Below are 12,442 nucleotides of genomic sequence, written 5' to 3' on the forward strand. Positions count from 1 at the left end.
AATTATTAATTTATTAATAATTAAATCATTAATTTATTTGGCTGATGCTTTTATCCAAAGCAGCTCACAACATTTGATATAGAGGAAGTGCTGGCATTTCTTTTGTTTTTCCCACTAACCTTTGTGACTGATGCTTGAACATTATCCTGAAGAATTTGTTGATATTGGGTTGAATTCATCTGACCCTCGACTTTAACAAGGACCCCAGTCCCTGAACTAGCCACACAGCCCCACAGCATGATGGAACCGCCACCAAATCTGACAGTAGGTAGCAGGTGTTTTTCTTGGAATGCGGTGTTCTTCTTCCACCATGCAAAGCGCTTTTTGTTATCACCAAATAACTCAATTTTTGTCTCATCAGTCCAAAGCACTTTGTTCCAAAATGAATCTGACTTGTCTAAATGAGCATTGGCATACAACAAGCGACGTTTGTGGCATGAGTGCAGAAAGGGCTTCTTTCTCATCACCCTGCCATACAGATGTTCTTTGTGCAAATTGCCCTGAATTGTAGAACGATGTACAGATACACCATCTGCAGCAAGATGTTCTTGCAGGTCTTTGGAGGTGATCTGTGGGTTTTCTGTCACCATTCTCACAATCCTGCTCATACGCCGCTCCTGTATTTTTCTTGGCCTGCCAGACCTGCTGGGTTTAACAGCAACTGTGCCTGTGGCCTTCCATTTCCTGATTCCATTCCTTACAGTTGAAACTGACAGTTTAAACCTCTGAGATAGCTTTTTGTAGCCTTCCCATAAACCATGAAACTGAACAATCTTTGTTTTCAGATCTTTTGAGAGTTGCTTTGAGGATCCCATGCTGTCACTCTTCAGAGGAGAGTCAAAGGGAAGGAAGCACAACTTGTAATTGACCACCTTAAATACCTTTATATCTCATGATTGGACACACCTGTCTATGAAGTTCAAGGCTTAACCAGCTAATCCAACCAATTTGGTGTTACAAGTAATCAGCATTGAGCAGTGACAGGCATTCAAATCAGCAAAATCACAAGGGGACCCACATTTTTGCACAGCCAGTTTTTCACATTTGATTTAATTTCATACAACTAAATACTGCTTCACTAAAAATCTTTGTTCCGAAAACACCGCAGTACTCAGATGTTCCTAGGAAATGAAAGACATACCACTGTTACCTTTTTTGTTGAAAGGAGAGTCAATTATTATGCAGGCTGAGAGGGGCTCCCAAACTTTTTCATATGACTGTACATAGGCATCAGAAACATCGTGGGTCCCTGGCCAGTGCCAATTGGGTCCAAACGTTAAGTCGGCCCTGCGCAGCGAGAACCCGGGACACAAACCCTGGTCTCCTTACTGCGAGGCAGCAGCGCCACCATGCCGTCCCCAAATGGCTTCTTTGGCAAAAATGATCAGAAGGACTTGAAGTTGTGCAGATCACATCAACCGACCCCAGGAGTTCACCCCCCAATGGGACAGGAGGAGTCAAAGTGACTCCTTTTCACAAAACATCACAAAAACTGGAATCGGTAATTAAGTCATGTGGAGTGTCATTTTATTCTGCTTTGAAGTTGCTGATCACAAATCTGATCATATTTTTGATATTTGATTCTTTACTGGTGGTCCTTCTGAGAGCCACTACCAGAAGGTTAAAAGTGACAAATACTAAGAATAAGCAGATGGGATTTAATTTGAAACTATTTCATGGTCAGGGATTATGAATATGATGCCATTCTTCATTTTTGATCCATTGCCAGCCCATTATGGACCTCAATCAGAGTGTAAAATATGACAAATCTATTACAATCCAGAATATTTAGACTTGAAACATCTGACCTCCTTAGCGTTAGTCCTGAGTGTCTCAGCCCGAGTGATCCTTTGGTCTGACCAGTTTATACCCCACGCTCAGAACGCTTAGGGCTGGTTTATACTTCATGCTCAGGACGCGTATGCGCATGCATCATGGCTGCCACACGTTCCCAGCATTGTTTTAACACATCCTATAATCCTGTCCTCAGAAATTAACGGCATGTGTGTGTGATTGTGTTCAGGTTTTGGTGCGTGACATCAGCATTGTTGTTTACTATCAACGTGTGATGGTGAGCCACACTGCAGCTCCAACAGGATCAGCCTGTGTGCTTCAATGTTTGATGAATGGTTCAATGCGGTGAAGCAAATCATCAAACTTAAATGTTGACATGTGAATATCTTTGTGATGTTCTTCTTCATCCATTTCTTGCATAGACAATACATCCATCCATCCATCCATTTTCCAACCTGCTGAATCCGAACACAGGGTCACGGGGGTCTGCCGGAGCCAATCCCAGCCAACACAGGGCACAAGGCAGGAACCAATCCCGGGCAGGGTGCCAACCCACTGCAGGACACACACAAACACACCCACACACCAAGCACACACTAGGGCCAATGTAGAATCACCAATCCACCTAACCTGCATGTCTTTGGACTGTGGGAGGAAACCGGAGCGCCCGGAGGAAACCCACGCAGACACGGGGAGAACATGCAAACTCCACACAGGGAGGACCTGGGAAGCGAACCCGGGTCTCCTAACTGCGAGGCAGCAGCGCTACCCACTGCGCCACCGTGCCGCCCCTAGACAATACATGTGTTGCATATTCCACATTGTAATGGCGCACTACATTAAAAGTCTCGACATTCTGTGTCACTGTTGCCATGTTTTTTTAGCACCTTTGCAACAGCATCAGTCAGTCAGTCATTTTCCAACCCTCTATATCCTAACACAGGGTCACGGGGGGTCTGCTGGAGCCAATCCCAGCCAGCACAGGGTGCCAGCCCACCACAGGGCACACACACACCATGCACACACCAGGGACAATTTCGGATCGCCAATGCACCTAACCTGCATGTCTTTGGACTGTGGGAGGAAACCCACACAGACACGGGGAGAACCCAGGAAGCGAATCTGGGTCTCCTTACTGCGCCACCGTGCTGCCCGCAACAGCATCAGGAGGCAAATTATTTTTATTTTTAACATCTTTCGTCCCTCAACTTACAACACAGCGAAACCGGACGTTGTTTTCTCACCATGATGATTTCTCGCACTGCCGCCTGGTGGAATCCTCCAGATTTATACCTGCAAGTAGGCATGCGAGTATAGTCAGTACACTGCTTGCTTGGCAGCAGCGTAAAAGTGGCAGCAGTCTTAATACTGAATGTAACTCTGGTAACAGTAAAGGCATGTCTTATGTAAGCATCAGGCCCAGGCATTACCCGGGCAACGATGTAGACGTGCCTCGTGTAAGACTTGAGGATTACTTATATTGTAAAAGTGTCAACAGTGTTAGTGCTGAGATTTATTCGGGTAACAATATATGCATGTCTTACGTAAGTGTCAGGCCTGAGCGTCTCGCGTAAACCTCGAGGATTACTCGTGCTGTAAAAGTGCCAACTGTGTTAGTGGTGAGCTTTAATCGGGTAATGGTGTAGACGCGTCTCGCGTAAAACCTGAGGATTACTCCTACTGTAAAAGTGTCAACAGCGTTAGTGCCAAGTGTTACTCAGATAACAGTATAGGCATGTCTTACGTAAGTGTCAGGCCTGAGCGTCTCACGTAAACCTCGAGGATTACTCGTGCTGTAAAAGTGCCAACTGTGTTAGTGGTGAGCTTTAATCGGGTAATGGTGTAGACGCGTCTCGCGTAAAACCTGAGGATTACTCCTACTGTAAAAGTGTCAACAGCGTTAGTGCCAAGTGTTACTCAGGTAACAGTATAGGCATGTCTTACGTAAGTGTCAGGCCCGAGCGTCTCACGTAAGACCCGAGGATTACTCATGGTAGAAAAGTGCCATCAGCGTTAGTGGTGAGCTTTACTCGGGCAACGATGTAGACGCGCCTCGCGTAAGACCTGAGGATTACTTATATTGTAAGAGTGCCAACAGTGTTAGTTCCAAGCTTTATTCGGGTAACAGTATACGCATGTCTTATGTAAGTGTCAGGCCTGAGCGTCTCGCATAAGACCCGAGGATTACTCGTGGTATAAAAGTGCCAACAGTGTTAGTGGTGAGCTTTACTTGGGTAACGGTGTAGACGCGTCTTGCGTAAGACCCGAGGATTACTTATACTGTAAAAGTGCCAACAGTGTTAGTGCCAAGCTTTATTCGGGTAACAGTATAGGCATGTCTTACGTAAGTGTCAGGCCTGAGCGTCTCGCATAAGACCCGAGGATTACTCGTGGTATAAAAGTGCCAACAGCATTAGTGGTGAGCTTTACTCGGGCAACGATGTAGACGCATCTCACGTAAGACCTGAGGATTACTTATATTGTAAAAGTGCCAACAGTGTTAGTGCCAAGCTTTATTCGGGTAACAGTATACGCATGTCTTATGTAAGTGTCAGGCCTGAGCGTCTCGCATAAGACCCGAGGATTACTCGTGGTATAAAAGTGCCAACAGTGTTAGTGGTGAGCTTTACTTGGGTAACGGTGTAAACGCGTCTTGCGTAAGACCCGAGGATTACTTATACTGTAAAAGTGCCAACAGTTTTAGTGCCGGGCTTTACTCGGGTAACAATAAGCGTAACAGTAAGCGTCTGGCCCCAGCATTACCTGGGTGACGGTGTAGATGTGTCTTCTCCTAGCCTCATAATGGCATCTCTTAAGAAACGCTCTTGACAGTGATGGTGAGGAGCCTCTCGTCAGCTGCGATGATGAAGTGAGTCTGTCTTCAGGCAGTGAAATTGAAAATTGAAAGGGATTCTGATAAATCCGAAAGTGACGCTCATGTCTGGGTTTCTGTTGACCCTGCTTCAGATATACCAGCACCACCTCGCTTTGATTTTGCAGGGCAGCCGAGAATAAAAATGAATGTTGACAGCCAAGATTCACTTACTCTACTTGAAGTTATTTCTTGATGATGACGTGATTGCAAGATTTGTCGTTGAGACGAACCGTATTGCTGAACAGTGTCAGGTAAATGACCGCACATCTAAGCAGTTTTCCCGTTGTGGCAGGTGTCCGGGGTCCATGCCTGGCTGGGACCCCCCTGCACAGTATATTCAGGGGGAGCAGCCCTGGGCAGGGCAATACCTCCCCCTGGACGCTAGATGGCCGCCCCCCTGGGTTGGAGCGGTGCCTCTGTTTCCCACAGGCCTCCATGAGAATTGGAGTTGGCTGCAGCCCTGTTGAGTCCCTCAGGCATCGCCAGGGGGTGCTGTACTTGGGACTCCTGAGCCCGTGTGGGCAGCATATTCATCACACCACTCAGTAGCCAGAGTCGGGTGGAGGAGGACAAGGTTGCCTGGCAGAGGTTGAGGTGGGCTCTGCCCCCCCAGAGACAAGCCGTGCCCCCCCTGTGAAATGTTCTGTCTGTCCAATGAAAACTCTGGAGAAGAATAACATTTGATTTTCAAAACAGTTGCTTTCCAATCGGCCCGTTTGAATTTGCGGCGTATCCGTCAGTGTCTCCTCCACTAGACAGGCACCGTGCTGCTCACAGTTCACTTCGCCGCACGTTTTGAACCTGTTGACCACATTCTTTAATTAAAACAGTGTATATGTTCCATTCTTCTTTTATTTTCTGGTTGGTAACACCAAAGGCTATGGTGGATTATTAAAAAGCAGACATCTTCAACCTCTGTCCTTCCGCAAGCTGCTGGCTCCACGGTTGAGCCCAGCACCGCTGCTACCAACACGGAGCACAGCGCACCCACGTCGGGAACTGAAACTCCAAAAGATGTAGATAAGCCTACACAATCCTCCAGCTCTGCGCCCGTGTCGGGTACTCCAAACCTCTGCCTTCAACAAAATATACAGTCCGGTCTGCCTGACTTAAATATGGATAGCCCATCCCAGCCCGTTTTAATTAATTATCTCAAGTGCACATTCGGAAAGACACTCAGATGTTTTAGTGCAAGCTGGTATCCGTCTCGACCATGGCTTGAATATTCTGTTGTCCGTGATGGCAGCTTTTGCTTTGCCTGCCGCAAATTTAGTGTTTCCAATTCGGACCGCGAGGACATATTCACCAAACACGGCTACACTAATTGGAAAAAAGCTCTAGAAAAAGACGTTGGCGGCTTCCACAAAAAACACGTCTAGTATTCCACACGTCAGAGCCATGTCTTCATCACAGCACTCATCATTGGTGTGTCTTCAGCTGCATGCGAAAGCTCTTTCTCTACTTTGAACCGCATTCTCACTCCACTCCGCAGAACAATGCTGCATTCAAGGAAGAGAAATTTAGTCATTCTGGCACATGAGAAAAACATCACAGAAAATCTAGACATGAATAAATTTATTTCAGAATTTGCCAAGAGTAACCGCAGACTGGTCCTGTAGATAACATCCAGGTTAAACACTGGAAACTGATGTCCTATAGCCTCCCATGACTACAATAAGCCACGTTTCTGTTCTTGCTCTCATATGTTGTATACATTTGACTTTATTGATATTTACCTTGTAGATGTAGTTCTATATTTGTTCACAAAAAATAATAATAAAAGTTCCATTGCCTCTGTTAATTTTATTGAACAATAGGTTATGATTTATGCCACAATTTTTGCTTTTATATCCATCCATCCATCTTCCAACCCGCTGAATCCGAACTCAGGGTCACGGGGGTCTGCTGGAGCCAATCCCAGCCAACACAGGGCACAAGACAGGAACCAATCCCGGCAGGGTGCCAACCCACCGCAGGACACACACCCACACACCAAGCACACACTAGGGCCAATTTAGAATCGCCAATCCACCTAACCTGCATGTCTTTGGACTGTGGGAGGAAACCCACGCAGACACGGGAAGAACATGCAAACTCCACACAGGGAGGACCCGGGAAGCGAACCCGGGTCTCCTAAGTGCGAGGCAGCTACCCACTGCGCCACCGTGCCGCCCTTTTGCTTTTATATGTTATATAAAACTATGTTATTATTATTATTTGACCCCCCTACAAAAATGAGGATGGATGGATATTTTTTGCCCCCCAGACGAGTCAAATGTCCACCCACACATGATGTTCTGGACACACCTCTGCTGCCTGGGAGGACTGGTGGTGCCAGAAAGAGAAGTGCTTTGTGTTACTTGGTGTGCTGTGATTGGGACTGTGTGGTGCCTGTGGGGTTCACGGGGAAGACGTGACCCACAGGTGAAGAAAAATAAATATTTGTTCTATTTTACACATGTGTCTGTGTCAATCTGTGTCGGGTCGGGTGCTATATAACGCCTTTCTTACACCGTTCAAAGATAAACCACACAAAAGACATCTGTTGACAGTATATATGGTATTGGCATTATGATTATTATTCAAACTATTATTATTCTTATTCAGATTATTATTATTATTCATTTTGTATTATTATTATTATACTTTTTATACTTCTGACTTTGTAATTTTAGTGTTTTGCGCATTTGAAAGATGAGATTTAATAAAAGTGTCATTTTTCAAACCAAAAAATGCCACTTTTTTAAAAAATTTTTTTTTGAGAAAAAATGTAACGCTAAGGATGTTAAACTAAAGCACGCCTTTTAGTATTTCAGATGTTTGATGCAGCTCTTCAGATTTATTATGCACTTTTACTTCATCATTACAATTTTTTTATGAATATCCCGAATCAGAGCGGCTTACGTCAACTCAGACTCTGTAAATGAATTAAAAGCTGGGCATTTGAAAAACAAACGAAACAAAACAAAAAAAAAACACGGAAACGATGACAACATTGGACATGAGGAGCAGGCAGAAAACAAGGAGAAGTAAAAGATTCAGTGATCAGGAATTTCATTCAGGCGTAAATAACACAGCAGAAGGAATGTCAGGCCATTGTATCGTAGGGACATTCCAGTAAGCCACTCGGAGCAGAAAGCGGATTGGAACAATGCCTGTTATCAGGAGGAATGACATAAACAAAATTCATCTACACCTCACACACACACACACACACACACACACTTATACCAGACAGCACACTGATGCAGGGCCGTCTTATTAACTCTTTGAGGGCTGAATATTCTTTCCAAAAAACATCATTTTCTGAAACACAACGGTTTCAGTCAGAAATCAATATAAAACGTCTGTTGCTGCATGCTGTGGCTGCCAGTTTGCCAAGATTGTGCGGCAGGCAAGCTGCCAGGCTGTGTTCACATGGCTGCACAGGGCAGCAGCAGCAGCAGTCACGGTCACAGTAGATTGCAGTCTGGTTTCTACCTCTTTTCATTATTAAGTGGCAGTCCTCCCAAGTGAACAGTGCCATATGCTGTGTCAGCCACATGAACCTGTTCAGCACCACGATTAGCTGCAGAACCTCATATTCGTTTTCGATCGCTTGTATCAAAATCAGAGTCCGACAAGTCTTAATCCAATTCAGAGAGAACAGGCAAAACTTCGTCCACGGAGTATTTTGCTTTATGCATTTGCTTTGATCTCTCGCCAGATGTCAGTGCCATTTTTGCCATTGTCTGCGCCTTACAACCCACAGGAGCGCAGGAAATCTCAGTCAAAACCAATGAAGCTAACTTTCTTTCTACCAACGAGAGTCTAACTAAAACGTAGCGATTGGTTTTGTCACAGTTTACAGTTGATTACAGATTATCGTCAGCTCCTCCTTTTGACAAAAGTCGACATCAGCCCTGAAAGAGTTAACACATGGGCACAATGAGCACTGGCTGGGGACCCCAGGAGCATAGGGGGCCCACAATGTTTCTGATGCCTGTCAGGGGCCCTGCATGTACTACTTTGTCTTGGGGAGGGGGGGGGTTATGATGCTGCTAAGATGGCCCTGGTGAAGAACTGTAGCAGAAAACTAACGGGGAAAGGATCCAAAAGACCACGGGGAAAGGATTCAATTTGATTAGATTCATTTTATTAATCCCAAGGGAAAATTCAGATGCATACAGCAGCAGAAACATAAAAAACAAGAATAGAGACATATAATACAGGCAATCAATTGATAAATAAATAATAAATAAATGTAAATGAATTTTCTCTGCAGGGTGGCTGGACTTTCCCTTAGAGATAAGGTGAGGAGTTCAGTTATCCGGGATGTCACTGCTTATGGCTAACAAAAGCAGCTTCATTCTCTCTAGGTACGCTAATTGCAATATGAGTGCATGAAAGTGCTCTGATTACGTTAGGAGAACTGGACACTGCTGCAAGTTGCTCTTTTTGTGCTATGTTTTATGTCACACACGTGCGATTAGGAGGAAGCTGAGTGGACCAAGTGGAGGTAATTACTGTACCCGCCAGGCCAGGGGGTGGCAGGGTGCGTTAAACCTACTTCTGTTATCTCTGCAGGCCAAATACGGGAAAACCTACCTGATTTACCATCAACAATGTCCCACTTCCGGTTGCAGCACCACAAACGTCGTCACTTCCTGACACAGATGACGTCACTTCCGGTTTGAGCCTTTAAAGCCGCCATCATCCCGTTACTTCATCAGTTTCAGTTTGGAACTCGACAAGAGCAACCCTTTGTGTATTTACATACCCTTTAGCAGCCAGGGACAATATACGGGTGGCTGCCCCAAACCGTTTTTCGTGTGTTGAGTCTGATTGTTTTACAACACCCATACCATACGAAGACTGGATATAGCATCTTGCACAGCAGGCATGATGGAGTGAAGCTCAGCTGAGATATTCCTGAGATGTGACAACAGGTAGCCGATATAAACTTGTAACACTTCAACCTTTCCCAGACGATTTTGCTATACGTCACCACGTTTAGTGGTGTATGTGAGTCGGAGAGCAGGTCAACCCCAAATCGCCATCAGACCCCTTCCTGCGATATTGATAGTTTAAATAATGATATCAACAAAATGATGGTGGAAAACAGACAAGGTGAAAATAATTGTATTAAATCAATCTGAGTGTGAAGCGGCTGGGATGGGAATCAGCACCTCCAAATCTGAGACCATGGTCCTCAGCCGGAAAAAGGTGGAGTGCCCTCTCAGGGTTGGGAGCGAGATCCTTCCCCAAGTGGAGGAGTTCAAGTATCTTGGGGTCTTGTTCACGAGTGAGGGAAGAATGAAGCGTGAGATCGACATGGTTCATTGGCAGAGCACTTGGTTACAGTCAGTGAAAAATAACATTTATTAAAATAATGTACCTTTTCCGACAAATTCAACTTAAGTACAAACCTACATTCCCTATCTCGTACGTAACCCGGGGACTGCCTGTATAGAACATTAGTTACTCACTGACTTAAAAGAGGAGAGTTAGGATTCTTCCAGTTGAGAAAGATAAGTCGACGTGCCAATAGTGTAGTAAAGGCAATCACAGTTTGTTTGTCCTTCTCCACTTTAAGCCCCTCTGTGAGCCCACCAAACACAGCTGTTAATGGGTTAGGAGGGATTGTGACACCAAGGCTGTCTGAAAGGCATTGAAAGATTTTGGTCCAAAATGATGTTAATTTGGTGCAGGCCCAGAACACGTGACCCAGTGAGGCTGGAGCTCGATTTCAGCGTTCACAAGTTGGATCTTGCCCTGGAAACATATTGGACAATTTTAAATTAGACAGATGTGCTTGATAAATAATTTAAGTTGAATAATTGTATGCTTTGCACATATGGAGTTCGAGTGAATTCTCTGCATTGCTACCTTCCACTCCTTTTCTGAGATGTTGAGGGAGAGATCATTTTCCCACTGTCCTCTTGGATCTTTGAAAGGGAGGGATTGTAAAATGGTTTTATATATTGCAGAAATGCTGTCTGAGTCCTCGAAACTGAACAATATTTTTCCAGCATAGAGGGAGGTGGGAGGTGAGACAAATTGGGCAGGTTCTGTTTAACAAAGTTTCTGATTTGAAAATAGTGAAAGAAATGTGTTGCTGGAAAGTTCAATTTGGAAAGCCTTTTTTAACTGTACCTTAGCATCCTTTCTGCATTGTAACCCCCAAAAGCTATGGCAACAGACCACACCAATCCTACCCCCTGAGGTCCTCCTTATGACTGTCTACCCGATGTGCCTGAGTTTTTTCAAACCATAGGTGCTAGGGCAGTGACAGGATTTACTTTGAGGATGGCAAAGACAGAAAAGGCAAATCAGATAAACATTTATGTGGAAGTGCTGCAAACTGATGAAAAATCAATAAAAGTTCTTCAGTGCAAATACGCAGCATTGGCCCTCTTAAATTCTTCAAGTGTAACACGTCAACACACATTCTAATAGCGACGCAGCGATATGAATTATTATGTGTGTGAGCCGTCTTTTAGCTGGTTTGACCAAGGGTCTCATCATTTCCCAGTTCCTCCAAAATGCTGCATACAGATGGGTGAGAGGTACTGTAAATATACCGTTTGCTGTAAATATACAGTCATCAGATAAGAGCTTTAATAGGTGTTGTCACGTCAGTCCACATTCTAATAATGGCTCAGCAATAGAAGTTGTTACGCGTGTGAGTCGTCATTTAGCTGGATTGGCTGCATTTGATCAATGCTGTCATCGTTTCCCTGTTTCTTCAAAATGTTACATACAGATGGATCAGAGCTGCTATCAATATACGCATGTTCCCCCATCAAGTTTTCTTTTATTAATCATGGCGTTTGCATGGGAATGCGCTTACATGCATTTCGAACCTTTTTGTGCATTCACAAGCTTTATAAATGAGGCCACTGGCCTGGACGGTAAAGTCTTTTAGTGAAGACTTTTTGTGGCCTAATGCCCCTGATTTGCCATGTTTACATCTCCAATACCCAACAAAAGCATTCTGAATTTGTTAATGAATAAACCACCAACATTTGCCCATTTATGTCTTCTTTATTGACCCTTAAATTTATAATATAAACGTCCTCCCCAAGAAAAAGTCCAAAAACCTGGTCCAACCAAATCCCTGAGCAGTTTGGTTATTCTGGCTTTCACTTTATCTAAGCAATGCACCTTCTTGTAGTCTATGAACTACTCCTTCACCCAAACAAACTTTGGAGACCACCCAAGTAGGACCAAGGCAAGGAGATATTCCAAGTTTCAGATCCTGGTCCAGGGGTTGCTTATTTGGAGTCTCTCCAGTTCTGCTCCAGTTTTCTTTGCACATCCCAAAGATGTCATACTGGGTTACTGAAGTGGCTTTGTATGAGAAAGAGTGGGTCCATGCATGACTCTGGCCTGGCATCACAAATCCATGGTTGGTTTCCATCCTGCGCTCAACTCTGGTGGGATAGAGCACCAGTCCCTAGAGACCCTGAACTGGATAAGCATATTACAAAACAGATGGCTCAAGAACAATATCCAGAGATGACCCTTAGAACAATTGTGAAGCATCAGAACGCTGGTATGAATGACGAATGGAAAAAAAAAAGAGCAAAATAACAAATAAGACCCCACCGCAGGGACTTCCAGGGCAGCACTACGTCTTCCTTGCTGGACAGACCCCTTTTTGTGGTTGACATCTGTTTTGGGAAGGGCCTGGGAAAGGTCATCAGGGCCCATCTCTGATCATACATTCACTCCAGCTTTATTTTTTCCTGTTTGTGAAGATTTCAAGATCCTCAGAAGGAACTGTGGAGT

This window comes from Erpetoichthys calabaricus, chromosome 7 (assembly GCF_900747795.2).
Source record: "Erpetoichthys calabaricus chromosome 7, fErpCal1.3, whole genome shotgun sequence".
Taxonomy (NCBI): Eukaryota; Metazoa; Chordata; class Cladistia; order Polypteriformes; family Polypteridae; genus Erpetoichthys; species Erpetoichthys calabaricus.